General features: G+C 45.7%; 1 protein-coding gene across 32 annotated transcripts in view; it reads right to left on the bottom strand.

The window, feature by feature from the left end:
• Lar (tyrosine-protein phosphatase Lar) overlaps positions 1 to 16619 on the bottom strand; it is a 1659242-nt gene that overhangs the window by 1064154 nt on the left and 578469 nt on the right. Inside the window, exon 1 of one of the 32 annotated variants that reach the window (XM_067764599.1) lies at positions 3928 to 4230. The exons of 29 other annotated variants lie outside the window; for them this stretch is intronic. The gene's annotated coding sequence lies outside the window, so the exon portion shown is untranslated. Of the gene's footprint in view, positions 1 to 78; positions 158 to 3927; positions 4231 to 16619 lie in introns of those variants that run through there. 2 more of the 32 variants (XM_067764602.1, XM_067764593.1) reach the window with 2 other exon arrangements.

Here is a 16619-nt window from a genome sequence, read left to right as displayed (position 1 = left end):
TCTCAAGTTTACAAAAACTCAAATGGCTGAGATCTCTACTTCACGAAAACTCGATATAAAACAAAAAATAACTCTAACCAAAAAAATACTCATTTGCTCCGGCGAAAAAAGTAGTGTGCGGCGATTGTACGGAAGAGAAGTACAAAGGTAAAGCGCGACCCAGTCAGGCTGGTACATTTCTTTAATTTTTCAGCGAGTGATTCTGCCAGTCTTGGCGAGCTGACTCCTCTTATTTATTTATCCTCTTTGGTTTGTGTATCTGAATTCTATTTACAACTTGCAGTGGCTAAACATTTCCAAAGAGGATAAATATAATAAGAGGCGTCAATCGCTGATTTGAAAAATGTGTGTTTTTCTTCTAGTTGTAACAATATTTTCTCGATGGATTCTATGACTGGGTCGGCGATTCTTCTTTGTGTCTGTCCGCTGTTTGCTTGAGAAACGCGGCGAAAATAAAAATCTCTTTGAGTGCGTTTTGAGTTATTTGGCTAAAGTGTATGAAAGAATTTTGTAGGCTGTCTTGTTTTGATTTCGTATACAAAACTCATTGTGAGCATTTTCTATTAGCAATATAGGAATATTATTGTGTATGAAAGAATTTTGTAGGCTGTCTTGTTTTGATTTCGTATACAAAACTCATTGTGAGCATTTTGTATTAACAATATAGGAATATTATTGACCTTCACTTGTCATAAAAATGTGTTCATTCAACCAAATCTCAACTTTCATTTAAAATGATATCCTGAGGTAGTTAAGATGAAATGTGTCACTTTCTTTTTTTTGCAAGTCAAATAATTTTATTGAAAACGTTGCAAAGTACACTTTAACTTTTGTATGGGAAGCCTCATTAGCCATGACTCCATTCTTCCATGCCGAAAAATATTTCGAGCGATCAGGAAGCCAAGTTGTAATGACCCAATGCTTCTTTTCAGAGCATGTTTCAATTTTTCCACTTTAAAACCCAAAAGCGCAGGGATTATACAAATTTTAATTTTTGTCTCTTGATCAATTTTATATGCGCATTTTGCACTATTTTAAATAGTGTTAATGATAAATATAGCTGCATACAAAACTGTAAAAATCTTCCACATAGTGGCAATTGATTGAATTGGAATTTATTAAAGGTTGTTGGTAAAAATGTATTAATGTATGTTAACAACGTTTTGCCGACGGCAAACGCATATGCCCAATTCTCAATGAAATTAAAGATTTATTGGGTTTTTATGTGGACTATGGGTGGGAGAGTTGTTGGGTAAGTATTACTCAAAGCCTGGTTTCATCAGCCAAGTCGAAAGATAAATGCACTTGACCAGCATAAATTCCACCCTTAAAAATGTATGTATATGCATATATAAACAAGAAGCATGTGCCTGTCGATCAGCTGTTGAGCATTGTATCATTGAATATATATGTATGAAAATACAAAGCAAAGCAAAAAGTACAAATGTATATACATACATATAATACTCCAAGTAAAGGCAGACATGCATAAAAACTTTGGTCGCTTTGATACTGTGGCAGCGTCTTAAGATATTAATAAACCAACTTGCCACTTTCCACGTTATGAAGCGACCAAATCATTTATGTAAATTCGCGTATACGGAGATGTATATGTAAATATCAATGCTCGTAGCAATTAGCCGATGAAATACAATAGGCACGAGCCAAATTATGTGTCGTTGGTGGCTAAAAGTGTTGCCGTTTGTACCTTTAAAAACTCACAGCTAACAGGGGAATTTATTATTAATACTAAAATAAACGAATTTATTGCACTTTTGCGAAATAATGTTATATTTCTTCGCAAAATTACTTTAATTCATTTCGCCGCTCCCATTTATTAATTTTTATCTATGAAAATAATGTAAAATTCTTACTTTGTACTGACATGTGATAAACAAGTCAGTACATACAGTATGACGTCACAGTGCGAATTCGGACCAAAAAGGGGTAAAACACCACTTTTATGTAGCAACTGCAACACAGTTGCTGCAAATTTGGCTGCGCGAACAATTTTTCGGCAGAATATGATGAGGGTTTTCAAATAACAAATAAAAATTGCCATAAGCTGTGTCAATTCGGCAATTCAGCAAATGGGAAAATTATTTTCAATAATTTATATGAACAATGCATGGAAATTTTTAGCTAACAGGTTAATGGACATTTACTAGGCATCTTATTTTGTATGAGATATGAAGAATAAATGTATGATAATCGCATTCCAAAAATTATTCAAAAAGCTTAACCAAAATGATTGAAATATGTTCACGGATATGATCAGAAAATTACTGTGAAAAGCATTCAAATATTACTCTAAAACAATTAAAGCCCAATTTTACAATGATATCAAATATGAACAAAAAGCGTTTCGAAATATGAATCATAAATGATTATTCAAGAATAATCACATTTATGGTACATTTTTCGGTAGTAGTGCAGTTTAGGGGCCCCACCCTAAAGTTGGGCCAAGATCTTTGAGTGAGGTATCAAAAGACGCGTATTAATCTCGAGAACAATAATCTGAAGGCGAAAAGAAAAATTTTATCTCTGTCCGGAGATATTTGCAGTTGAAGTTGGCGATTTTCATGTGGTTGTTGTTGTGTTGATACCCACAAAAAAAATTGTGCATCACTGTAGCGGTAGCCACGGTTATACCACACACCCGGACTTGGCATGGCGTAGCCCAGGGTTATTTTTTATAAGCAACGCAGAAAGGTGTTCTGCGCAAAAATACTATGGATTCCACCCCCGGTTTCGGAAGTACCCACAGGTCTTTTTTCGGTTTTTCGTTAATATCTTTTGAACGGGTAAAAGAAGTTAACTTCCGCTTTCTGATTCTTGATCTAGACGTGAATACGCGTCTTTTGATACCTCACTCAAAAAAAAAGGCCCAGTTTTAGGGTGGGGCCCCTAAACTGCACAATTACCCATTTTTCTCCCGACGATACGTTAATTATCGAATAGAAAATGCTTTTAAATTTGAAAGTTTTTAATCATTTTGGGGTATGCTATTTGAGTATTTTTTGTTCAAAATTTTCAAAAAATCCTGGCTGGGTATACACTTGTAGCACTTTTGTTTTTGTTTTGCCCTGAATCATAGGCACAGATTCAAATTCACACTTTGAATATAAAAAAAAAATTAGCACTCCCATATAATTTCGAATCATGAAAATGTGAATTTCTTATGAAAGTAACATAGCGGTACCGCTTTTGGGGGAAACCAAGCCTTTAGGGACATCTTCGGTTACGAGTAGTACTTACATTATTTCTTGTCTTGAAGAATAAAATGTTAATATATTTTTTCTGAACTTCATGATTGAAAAAATGTATGTAAACAAAAAATAAGATATTCAGTGAAAAGTAAAATTTTAACAAGTATAAAATTCATTATTCAGATTCAGAAAGCTGAATGATAAATTATTAAAAATTGTTGATCACTTCAAGTAAACACATTTGATTCAAATCTGATTGAAAAACTATATTCAGTACTTGATCATCAAAAGTATTCATATTTGATTATTATCAAATTTTCTCAAGTTTACAAAAACTCAAATGGCTGAGATCTCTACTTCACGAAAACTCGATATAAAACAAAAAATAACTCTAACCAAAAAAATACTCATTTGCTCCGGCGAAAAAAGTAGTGTGCGGCGATTGTACGGAAGAGAAGTACAAAGGTAAAGCGCGACCCAGTCAGGCTGGTACATTTCTTTAATTTTTCAGCGAGTGATTCTGCCAGTCTTGGCGAGCTGACTCCTCTTATTTATTTATCCTCTTTGACAAAAACAAATTAAGGTATGTGTTTAAACACCGTTATCTTCATAGTACATGCACTTTCACGTTTTTAGTATTAGTTTACTTATATTTATGTAACGTTTAACTAATTCAGCATTATTTGAACAATTTTATACATAGAATGGAATATTTTACATGTAAACAAATCGATTTTTGTTAGCTGTCAAAGTCGCTGGCGTGCATATACATGCACACAAAGCTCCTACTACAATAGTCCAATTGGAAAAGCCGCCTCACACCACTCTATTGAAAAGTTGAATTTCTTGTTTTTTAGCGAAAACGTGGGCGTTTCTTTGCAATTTTCTCACAGTAGCACACTTCTTAAACAATAAATTTTCATTTAAATTAGTTTTCCACTTTATTAATGCTGATATTTGGTTAAAAACACGAAAATTTTAAGGAGATGAAATGAATATTACATGAAAATTCACGTCGCGATTTGGCGATTGTCAACTAGCAAAAGTGACAATTGCTGGGAACAGTTTCTCTTCATTTATTAATCCTCTTTGTCTGGCCATACCGAATTGCCACGCGTGCGAGCGAGATGAGAGCAGTAATAATGAAAAATTACTACAGTAGCACCCAAACTGTTGTCGACAGTGCTGCCAGAAAGTTTATGAAAAAATGCTTTTAACACAAATAGGGTATTTGTACGCAAATGCTTACAGATTTTTTTATTTCATTCACACTATTCGCAAGAATACGTTCACGATTTGTTTTAGCTTCTTCCTGTTAGCAACATTCTCCCTTTTTATTATTCATTTACTTTACGAAATTTCTTACAATATGCGTGCTGCAACTATAAATATAAGCGTGCAATTATTTCTTAAGCGTTTTCTGGATGCTTGAAAAAATTTTCTATAATTACCTAAGAAATCCTAGCACTGTTTAAATGATGCTAGCAGAACGCATATCAACAGTCATTTTGTATAAAAAATGAGTTTTGAAAGGGAAAATACTTATTTTCAAATAAAAAATAACTTGAAGTTCGCCTTAGAGAGATATATGTAAGGCGCGATAACCTCCGAAGAGATTTTGGACCGAGCTTCTGTTCCAATATATGTCGTGCTCCTTTTAAATTTTTCCTACAAATTAGCGGGAATGTACCTACATGTTTTATGTCGCCTCCAAACGACATCTGCAAGGCAGATGAGTTTTCACTGAGAAGCTTTTCATGGCAGAAATACACTCGGAGTGCTTGCCAAAAACTGCCGAGTGGCGACACCGCTTCAAATAAAAAATTACCTGAAGTTCGCCTTAGATAGATATATGTAAGGCGCGATAACCTCCGAAGAGATTTTAGGCCGAACTTCTCTTCCAATTTGCGTCGTGCTCCTTTTTAATTTTTATTAATATTATTAATAATTGGCGGTACGCGACCTACTTGTTTTATGCCAACTACGAACGGCATCTGCAAGGCATATGAGTTTTCACTGAGAGCATTTCATGGCAGAAATACACTCGGAGTGCTTGCCGAACACTGCCGAGGGGCGACTCCGCTTAGAAAATTTTTCTTCTAATTGAAAAAGCTTGTTTCTAAAATTTTGATGTTGCTTTTCCCGGGGTGTGAACCCAGGGTCTTCGATGTGGTAGGCGGAGAACGCTACCATCACACCACGGCGGCCGCCATACGTAAATACACGTAAATATGTGAATACATAAATACGCATGCTTGCTACATATACATACATATTGTAACGTAGCGTTACAATAAACCACTTGTACTTATGCTTGTATAGCATAGTCAACAACCACTAATAGCAAACCAATGAAAAAGCACAATAATGGTGCGTTGACTTCTCAACCAGTTTCTATAGCATAGCCAAAAACCACTTGTATAGCATAGTCAACAACCACTGATAGCAACTGATAGCAAACGAATGAAAAAGCACAATAATGGTGCGTTGACTTCTCAACCAGTTTGCGGCACCACCCATATAAACATTGAATTTGCATTTTTGCAATTCAGTCCTCGCAGGTGAGCCAGGTGGAGTGGTTGTCTTTTTAAAGACAAAATTGCCTCTCCGGCTAGCTAGCCGAGTGGAAGGGGGCGCTGTCATGGCGCGGGTCACCCTCCACCAGAGTTGGACGACGCGAGTGGTGTCTTCGGACTATCCTTCCCTCCGTCGCCCACCCTGGTGTTGAGCGGCCCGCTGCCTTAATGACCAAATAACCCCCCTCCCCCGCGGCTCGGACTGAGCGGAAGGGGCGCTGTCATGGCGCGAGTCACCCTTCACCTGGGCTGGACGACGCGAGTGGTGTCTTCGGACTATCCTTCCCTCCGTCGCCCACCCTGGTGTTGAGCGGCCTGCTGCCTTAATGACCAAATAACCCCCTCCCCCCTCAGCTCTGATTTTAGTAGGCTGGCCGGAGCGGAGGAACCACTCCCTCTAGTTAGCTGGGGAGAAGAGAGTGCGGCCGTGGCGCGAGTCACCCCCTGCTGCACCAGGATGACGCGAGTGGTGTCTTAGGACTACCCTTCCCTCCGTCGTCCTGGTCCGGTAAGGAATGACTCGCCGCCCGAACGACCGCACGACCCCCTCTCCGCAGCTCTGGTTTCGGCCGTGAGCCGATGCGTGCGCACAAGGGGCTACCACTGTTCCGTTAAGGTGCACTTCCCCTCCGCCGCGGGTCGACCCACGGCGCCTCGGCTGGTACAACCCCACCCCCCTTACGCACCTTCTACTAGTGTGCAATTAGGGAGGCGGGGGTGTCCAGCGGTGAAACCAGCACTAACCCGAGTCCTCGCAGTTTCTCCCGCAGGTGACTGACCCCGCCGATTACCGAGCCTGCCGAAGACGTTCGATCAGCCCGATCCTGCCGAAGCCGACCGACCAATACAAGTCCGCTGGTACGTCCATCCTATCCCGCCCGGAACACGCTGCCGCTGTCCAGGTAAACCCCGTCGCCAGCCCATCTCCCCTCTCACCACGGCCCTGGTACGCGCTCCGTAGCCCACCGCCGCATCGTCGCCCCTCTGGTGCCGCCGCTGCTACGACGACCGTTGGCCGTTCGCCATCCTACCGCCGTTAAGCCGCTGCATCCGTCGCGCCGCTGCTACGACGTCCGTTGGCCGTCCGACATCCTACCGCCGTTAGGCCGCTGCATCCGTCACGCCGCTGCTACGACGACCGTTGGCCGTTCGCCACCCTACCGCCGTTAAGCCGCTGCATCCGTCACGCTGCTGCTACGACGTCCGTTGGCCGTCCGCCATCCTACCGCCGTTAAGCCGCTGCATCCGTCCCGCCACTGCGACGACGACCGTTGGCCGCTTGCCATCCTACCGCAGTTAAGCCGTTGCTTCTATCCCGCCGCTGCTTCCGTACCGCCGTACCAGTCCGTCCGTTACCCGACCGTTCAGCCGCCCTACCGAACCTCCGTTAGTCGACGCTCCGCCTCCCTCGCCAGCTTGCGACGGAAAGCTGCTGTCCGCCTAATATCTCCAGCCGTGTGTGCGTGTGTTCGTAACACATAAATATCGTGTATTTATTCAGTAGGGGTTTGTGGGACCTTTACTCGACTCTGGATTGACTGAGCGTTACCCCAGCCTTAGACAAAACCCACCTCATAAATGGCGCCCGAGCAGGGACCCTCCTCCGCAGATGACCGTGGAAAAACAACTTCAACCACCACTAACACGGCCGGGGCGGGTTCAACGAACACATCGCTAGAAACAACACACACACAGGCTCCGGAAGGCACGCTGCTGAACACCGACTCGCTCAATTGGATCTACCTACTTAGGAAGGAGAAGCTGATCGAGGAGTGTAAGGAACACCGAATCGACGTGGAAGGCCAAACCGTAGCCGAGCTGCGTCGCGCACTGAGTTCTTACGTGCGAGCGAAACGCGCCAGGAAATCCAGTGAAGACCTGTTGAAAGAGCTGGAACGAGAAGTGAACGAGGAAGAGGGGAAGTTCGCTACGCTACCCCAGCCAACAACAAAGCCGATCCCTACAATCCAGATCCACAGCCCACAGCCGCACGGAGGAAAGGGAGAGAACGCATTACAGAAACGAGACGAAATGAGCGACGGTGAACTTATGAATACCGTTCGCCGCTGGGACTTGCACTTTTCAGGGGAGGAGTCACTGCACGAATTTCTTGAGAGGATAGAGGAGCTTGCCGAATGCTACCGCATCCCCGTCGACCGACTCCTCCCAACACTGTCGGAGCTTCTACGTGGGAAGGCACTGCAATGGTACCGCGTCCGTAAGCAACACATACACCGCTGGACCGATCTGCGGAGGGAGGTGCAACATTTTTTTCTACCTAAGCGACACATACGACATTTGGAAGAGGCCATCCGACAACGCAAACAGCAAGGCCGAGAGAAGGCCAAGGACTACATCCTCGCACTGGAAACGCTGATCCGCCAACACCCGACGATGTGCGAAGAGAATCACCTCGAACGGATCTATGATGGTCTACGCGTGGAATACCGCCTTTTCGTCAAACGCAGCGAGTTTAGGACGATCGAGGAGCTCCTGGAGCTAACGGAAGAGTATGAGCTGTTAAGAGGCTCCGCTTCCAATGTAAGGGCCCCTGGAGGAAGTTCTGCTCCCGGTGTGGCCAAGACAACATCCTCTCCAGGGACTGCCCATGCCCTCCGACTAGCCCAATTACCGAGAACGCATCCCGAACGCCGTCCAACGCTATTAAAGGAAGCCGCCAAGCACCGTATGTCCGACCAGAGAAGCCGAGGGAACCACCCGCCAGCACAAGCTGGCAGCAGGTAGATGGCCGATTCTATATACCAGTGGTCATCGAGGACATGAGCGTGCGCGCACTAGTGGACACCGGCGCCACCCTATCCTATGTAGATGACACCGTACGGAAACACCTAGAAAAGAACAACATCAAGGCACGCCCCAACAAGCGAAGTATCCAGCTGGCAGACCAAACGTGCGTCTTTACCTCAAATTCCTACCCGGCAAGGATTGTGTATCAAGGACGAGCCACAGACGCGATGCTGTCCGTTATCCCAAACTTGGCCGAACAGGTAATCCTCGGAATGGACTTCCTAAGAAAGAGGGGAATCATCGTCACGCTGGATGGCAAGCCGCTAGAGGCCACCGTGACCAAGAGAGCACCCGAACTGGACACGCTATGTGCATTGACGAGCCGAGAACACCTGAGCGACGAACAAAACACGGAACTGGGAAACTTCCTGGCGCATCACCAAAAGCGGTTTGGCGAAATCATCGGACCGAGCACTGCAGCCGAGCATACGATTCGTCTCAAACACAACCGACCGCTGAAGCAACGATACTACCCCCGCAACCCGGCCATGCAACAAGTAATCAACGAAGAGGTAGACGAGTTATTAGCCGGAGGAAGAATAGAACCATCACGAAGCGCGTACAGGTCGCCAATCGTGCTAGTCCGCAAAAAACAGGGCACGTGGAGGATGTGCATAGATTACCGTCAGCTCAACGCTGCCAGCGAGCAAGACGCTTACCCGTTGCCGCAAATTGGAGCCATTCTCGACCAGCTGAAAGAGGCGAAATTCATCTCGACCATTGACTTGAAGAACGGCTACTGGCAAATCCCGCTCGCCAGAGCATCCCGACCATACACCGCATTTACAGTTCCTGGCAGAGGGTTGTTCCAGTGGAAAGTCATGCCATTTGGCCTACACTCTGCTCCGGCTACCTTTCAACGCGCTCTGGATTCGATACTTGGGCCCGAACTCCAACCAAAAGTTTTCGCCTACCTGGACGATATCATCGTATTGGGAGATACCTTCGAAGAACACTTGGCGATCTTGAGGGAAGTGTTCGAGCGCCTACAAAGACACAGGATGCAAGTAAACTTCGAAAAGTGCAGCTTCGTCCAGCAACAACTCCATTACCTAGGACACATCATCAGTTCGAAAGGAATTCACACCGATCCAGCAAAAGTATCCGCTGTACAAGAGATGCCCGCACCGAAAACGCTCAAAGAGCTCCGCCGTTTTCTTGGACTCGCGTCGTGGTACCGCCGCTTCGTGGCCGACTTCTCTACGCTCGCCGCGCCGCTTAACCAACTGCTGAAAAAGGGACAAGTCTGGAAATGGGAGGCGCAACAAAATCACGCTTTCAAAGTACTCAAGGATAAGCTTTCCAGCGCGCCAATACTTTGTTGTCCGGACTTCTCTCGACCGTTTTTTCTCCAGACCGACGCGAGCGGAGAGGGCCTGGGCGTCGTGCTCTATCAACGCCATTCCGACCACGAAAACGTAGTAGCTTACGCCAGCCGAAGCCTAACCCAGCTGGAAAAACGATACTCGGCCACCGAACAGGAATGCCTCGCCGTGCTATGGGGTATCCGTAAGATGAGACCGTACCTGGGGGGTATCACTTCACCGTCATCACCGAACACCACTCACTAAAATGGCTGCACTCGCTCCAAAACCCCTCTGGACGTCTGGCAAGATGGGCACTGGAATTGCAACAATATAATTTAGAGATAGAATACCGAAAAGGAGCACAGAACGTGGTAGCCGACGCACTCTCCCGCTGCCCGCTACAACACGCCGATGACGACATTTTGTACACCATAACCAACGGAACAAACGACTGGCACGAGAGGAAAGCAAGACAGGTGCAGGAAAAACCTCAAGCACATCCAGATTACCAGATCGTCGATAACCGACTCTTCCGCCACATTTCCCCGAGAAATCAACGCTCGCGGTCACCGCAATGGAAGCTGTGCATCCCAGCCGACCGACGAAAGGACGTACTACAAGAAGTCCACGACGCCGCCGCCGCCGGACATCTTGGGGTGAAGAAGACGCTTAAGAGAGCACAACAGAACTATTACTGGCCCGGGATGTTCCGCGATGTTCTCAAACACGTACGGAAGTGTATCAGATGCGCAGAATACAAAGTCGAGCAAAGACGCCCAGCAGGATTGATGGCAACCATGCAATCATCACGGCCGTGGGAAATAGTAACCGCTGACTTCGTGGGACCACTGCCCCGTTCCAAGCAAGGAAATACTTGTCTCCTCGTCATGGTGGATAAATTCTCCAAGTGGGTGGAGTTGATCCCAGTGCGCCAAGCGACAACGACAAGCGTAATCAAAGCACTCCAAGAAAGAGTCATATACCGATTTGGCTGCCCGAAAACCTTCCTCACCGACGATGGTAAACAATTCGTCGGGAAGGCATTAGCAGCGTTTTTGAACGACCACCGCATCGATCACAAGTTTACGGCAGCTTACGCCCCGCACGAAAACCCCACCGAGCGAACCAACCGAGTCGTGAAAACCATGATAGCTCAGCGATGCAAGGACGACCACCGCACCTGGGACCAGGAGATTCCGCAAATAGCATTCGCGATAAACACGGCTAGCCACGAGTCGACAACAGCATCAGCAGCAGAAATCAACTTCGGTAGAGACCTTACAGCACCGCAGCAAGTGCGCACGGAGGGAGCAGTACCAGCAGAGCCACCAACCGTACCACCGTCCATCACCAAGTTATGGGACGAGATAAAAAGGCACCTAGCCAAAGCTTCAAAGCAACAGAAAAAACACTACGACTTACGCAGACGGCAATGGAAGCCACGCATAGGCGAGCAGGTGATGAAAAGGGACCACCCACTCTCATCCGCGGCCGACAAATTCGCCCAGAAGTTAGCACCAAAATTTTCCAGCCCATATTTGGTGATGGAATATGTTTCCACGAACACGGTGAAATTAGGCCACCCGGAGCAAACAAAGCGACAACACGCGCACTTGCAAGATTTAAAGCCGTTCGAATTCTAAACAACCCCCGTTTTGCTTACTCATTGCAGGAATCAAACCGCCCAACAATGAGTCGAAAACAGCGGCAATCCACACCACCGGACTCACCGAAACCGATACGCCCGTGGCGCCCGCCGTTTGAGGCAACAGTGTGGCCGGCAAACAAACCGAAGATTCAGAGAATCCAAATTTTTCATGGGCCACCAATAGAGCAACTAATGGCCATAAAAGAAGACCCGCAACCAGAGCCACAGGGACGTGGCGACACCGAACACAACGAAACGAAGAAAACGACATACGAAGAGGGGCACCCCGATCCCGAACAATTTTTCGGGGAACTAAAACTAAAACGCCCGACAAAACTGAGCAAAAAGTGCTGGAAATTCTATTGGAAGAACCAGCGCGTCAAGGTGAAGATGATGGGCGAGAACCGGGCGAAAGTCTCGCTGATGGGAATCAACCGAATGGTACAAGTCGAATGAGACAGCAAGAGAAGAGGCCGCCGCATTTCTTTTTTATATTTTTATATTTTCATACCTTCTACAAAAACTTGTTAGATTTAAGTCAGAAATGAATTGTAAATTATTTTCACAACAAAAAAAAAAAAAAAAATAAATAAATATATATATATATATAAATACCTTCATATCTACATAACATTAAAAGGGGAACAAGAGAAGTACGACAACGGACACAGTTTAGTACGACTCCACCCCCGACAAAAAAAAAAAAAACAGTGGAACATTTTTTTTGAACAATTACAATAACATTAACTCTGTTAGATATAAGTGGAATGACTCTGTATATTTTTGGAAAAAAATTTTTTTTTTTAAATAAAGTGCTTCGCCCACATGCACACCGGCACAAGACCTAGGCCATGCCTGGAGATCCATCTTTCCCCACCGCAGCTTTCCGTCAACCGAAGTGGGAGGGGGACTGTAACGTAGCGTTACAATAAACCACTTGTACTTATGCTTGTATAGCATAGTCAACAACCACTAATAGCAAACCAATGAAAAAGCACAATAATGGTGCGTTGACTTCTCAACCAGTTTCTATAGCATAGCCAAAAACCACTTGTATAGCATAGTCAACAACCACTGATAGCAACTGATAGCAAACGAATGAAAAAGCACAATAATGGTGCGTTGACTTCTCAACCAGTTTGCGGCACCACCCATATAAACATTGAATTTGCATTTTTGCAATTCAGTCCTCGCAGGTGAGCCAGCGGGAGTGGTTGTCTTTTTAAAGACAAAATTGCCACTCAGGCTAGCTAGCCGAGTGGAAGGGGGCGCTGTCATGGCGCGGGTCACCCTCCACCAGAGTTGGACGACGCGAGTGGTGTCTTCGGACTATCCTTCCCTCCGTCGCCCACCCTGGTGTTGAGCGGCCCGCTGCCTTAATGACCAAATAACCCCCCTCCCCCGCGGCTCGGACTGAGCGGAAGGGGCGCTGTCATGGCGCGAGTCACCCTTCACCTGGGCTGGACGACGCGAGTGGTGTCTTCGGACTATCCTTCCCTCCGTCGCCCACCCTGGTGTTGAGCGGCCCGCTGCCTTAATGACCAAATAACCCCCTCCCCCCTCAGCTCTGATTTTAGTAGGCTGGCCGGAGCGGAGGAACCACTCCCTCTAGTTAGCTGGGGAGAAGAGAGTGCGGCCGTGGCGCGAGTCACCCCCTGCTGCACCAGGATGACGCGAGTGGTGTCTTAGGACTACCCTTCCCTCCGTCGTCCTGGTCCGGTAAGGAATGACTCGCCGCCCGAACGACCGCACGACCCCCTCTCCGCAGCTCTGGTTTCGGCCGTGAGCCGATGCGTGCGCACAAGGGGCTACCGCTGTTCCGTTAAGGTGCACTTCCCCTCCGCCGCGGGTCGACCCACGGCGCCTCGGCTGGCACAACCCCACCCCCCTTACGCACCTTCTACTAGTGTGCAATTAGGGAGGCGGGGGTGTCCAGCGGTGAAACCAGCACTAACCCGAGTCCTCGCAGTTTCTCCCGCAGGTGACTGACCCCGCCGATTACCGAGCCTGCCGAAGACGTTCGATCAGCCCGATCCTGCCGAAGCCGACCGACCAATACAAGTCCGCTGGTACGTCCATCCTATCCCGCCCGGAACACGCTGCCGCTGTCCAGGTAAACCCCGTCGCCAGCCCATCTCCCCTCTCACCACGGCCCTGGTACGCGCTCCGTAGCCCACCGCCGCATCGTCGCCCCTCTGGTGCCGCCGCTGCTACGACGACCGTTGGCCGTTCGCCATCCTACCGCCGTTAAGCCGCTGCATCCGTCGCGCCGCTGCTACGACGTCCGTTGGCCGTCCGACATCCTACCGCCGTTAGGCCGCTGCATCCGTCACGCCGCTGCTACGACGACCGTTGGCCGTTCGCCACCCTACCGCCGTTAAGCCGCTGCATCCGTCACGCTGCTGCTACGACGTCCGTTGGCCGTCCGCCATCCTACCGCCGTTAAGCCGCTGCATCCGTCCCGCCACTGCGACGACGACCGTTGGCCGCTTGCCATCCTACCGCAGTTAAGCCGTTGCTTCTATCCCGCCGCTGCTTCCGTACCGCCGTACCAGTCCGTCCGTTACCCGACCGTTCAGCCGCCCTACCGAACCTCCGTTAGTCGACGCTCCGCCCCCCTCGCCATCTTGCGACGGAAAGCTGCTGTCCGCCTAATATCTCCAGCCGTGTGTGCGTGTGTTCGTAACACATAAATATCGTGTATTTATTCAGTAGGGGTTTGTGGGACCTTTACTCGACTCTGGATTGACTGAGCGTTACCCCAGCCTTAGACAAAACCCACCTCATAATATGAATATAGAAATGAAAATAGTAGTCACAAAACTGATTCTCAATTCTTTCAGTTGCAGCTCAGCTCATTCTCAATTTCTTCTCTCGCATGTAGTTGCCACACTTGGTTGTTTCGAACAAAACTTGTAGTATAAATGTTTGACGTAACATTTTAAAAAGGGAACTTGTAAGTTATAGAAAAGTAAAGAATCAAATCGCAGGAAGGTAATTCGCCACTGGAGTAACTTTACATGCAATTCGGCAAGTTGAATTTTCGTAACACTTTAAGTTGAAACGATTCCAAAACTATTCAAACTTTTATTTTGTCGGAAACATCAACATTAAAAAAGGATGTTTATTTATTATCTTATTAGGTTCGTTCGCGTGAATGAACATTCATAAAAACTTGAACAAAATGTTATTAACTTTGGAAAAATCCTGTTCGTTCAAGCAAAACTTTTTCAACAAGAGGGCGCAAGCATTTCGCTTGGACGAGAAGTTGCAAAATTGTACCCGATAAATAGGTGTCCCGGTATCTCATAATTTTTTGCACAGTAGTGTGCACCGTGGTGTGATGGTAGTGTGCTCCGCCTATCACACCGTATGCCCTGGGTTCAACTCCCGGGCAAAGCAACATCAAAATTTTAGAAATACGGTTTTTCAATTAGAAGAAAATTTTTCTAAGCGGGGTCGCCCTCGGCAGTGACTGGCAAACGCTCCGAGTGTATTTCTGCCATGAAAAGCTCTCAGTGAAAACTCATCTGTCTTGCAGATGCCGTTCGGAGTCGGCATAAAAACATGTAGGTCCCGTCCGGCCAATTTGTAGGGAAAAACAAGAGGAGCACGACGCAAATTTGAAGAGAAGCTTGGCCTTAGATCTCTTCGGAGGTTATCGCGCCTTACATTTTTTTTTTATTTAAATTCAAAAAAGGATTTTTTCGTTTTGTATTGATAACTGAAAAACTAGTTTTTTATTGTTTTCCCATTTTGTGGGTTTTTTCTATTTGATGGTTTTCTTATTTTGGTGTTTTTTTAACAAGTGGCACCATCGTCATAAGTGCAAAATAGAGAGCGCAGTGAGCGTAAAATTCTCTTTGAAATTTACTCATGTATTGACAGTTGATCGCCGTTGAAATGACCTGTGTTAACAGAAAAATCAATTAGATTGAGTAGGAATCTGTCAATTTTACAAAATTTTGTTAAGAGCGACAATTTCTCTTCTGTTGAAATCACTAAACTAATTTGTTCGCTTGACAAAGAACTCGGTCGAATTAAGCTGAAGACATTGGTGCTTTATCGGTAACCGTATCGGTAACCTTATAACAGCTGATTCGACCAACCTTATGAGAATCAATGCAATCGATTATTGGTGCCGCTAAGGTCGTAATCGTATCGTAGCCAACCAATTGGGTTTTGGTTTACCGTCGTAACGATAAACAGCTGATTACGTTAGGGATACGGATACAGCGATACGACATACGGGTCCAATGACTCCGGCTTTAACCATAATTCGATCAAAGGTTATGCTACGCATTGTTTACTATATAGTTTGGCAGCTTAATTTGAGGTTATGTTGCGAATAGAGTGGAAGGAACTCGAATTCGGTGAAAGAAGGCACTCGAATGGAGTGGAATGAAGAACAGTAGGAAGAGCAGAGTTGCATTGGATCAATATACCTTCAATCATAGTACCAATATTAAAAATAAATTTAGAAAAAATAATTAAATACTTGAGTATAAGCAAACATATTCTTTCAATTACTGCAATTAAGGTGTCCTAGATGCTATATAGTCCAAAGTTATAACATTTTATGTCTGTTTAAAAATTTAACATGAATTTCCCTAAAGATTTTCATAATATGGCCATTAGTGATGTTTGTGTGTGTGTGCTAATTTTGAGCGATCAGCTGTTAGTTGCGCCAAAGAGGATAGATATTATAAATAATTATATCTATCCTCTTTGGTTCCTAATGCTGGCCGATCTCGTGATTTGTAATCTGTGGTCTGTTATTGTGACCTGCCAGTCGAAGCTGTTTTTATCTGTATCTGTAACTGATTCAGAGAAAATACCAATACCTATATAATTGTCTGCTGACTGATGATACGAATAAGTAGCACTAGATATCGCCATATGTGCCAGATATGCACATAACACCACACCACTGTTAATGCGACAATTGATTTAATAGTAGATATCAAATTCTAGCAAGAGCGTGGGAATAGCCGCCCTTTATGTCATTTTCCAGGACATCTAGTGTTATTAAGTCGCAGTTTAAGTAACTTTGAACATTGGTTCATAGCAT

This window comes from Eurosta solidaginis, chromosome 2, assembly GCF_040869045.1.
Source record: "Eurosta solidaginis isolate ZX-2024a chromosome 2, ASM4086904v1, whole genome shotgun sequence".
Taxonomy (NCBI): domain Eukaryota; kingdom Metazoa; phylum Arthropoda; class Insecta; order Diptera; family Tephritidae; genus Eurosta; species Eurosta solidaginis.
This window is presented reverse-complemented; position numbering and strand designations above follow the sequence as displayed.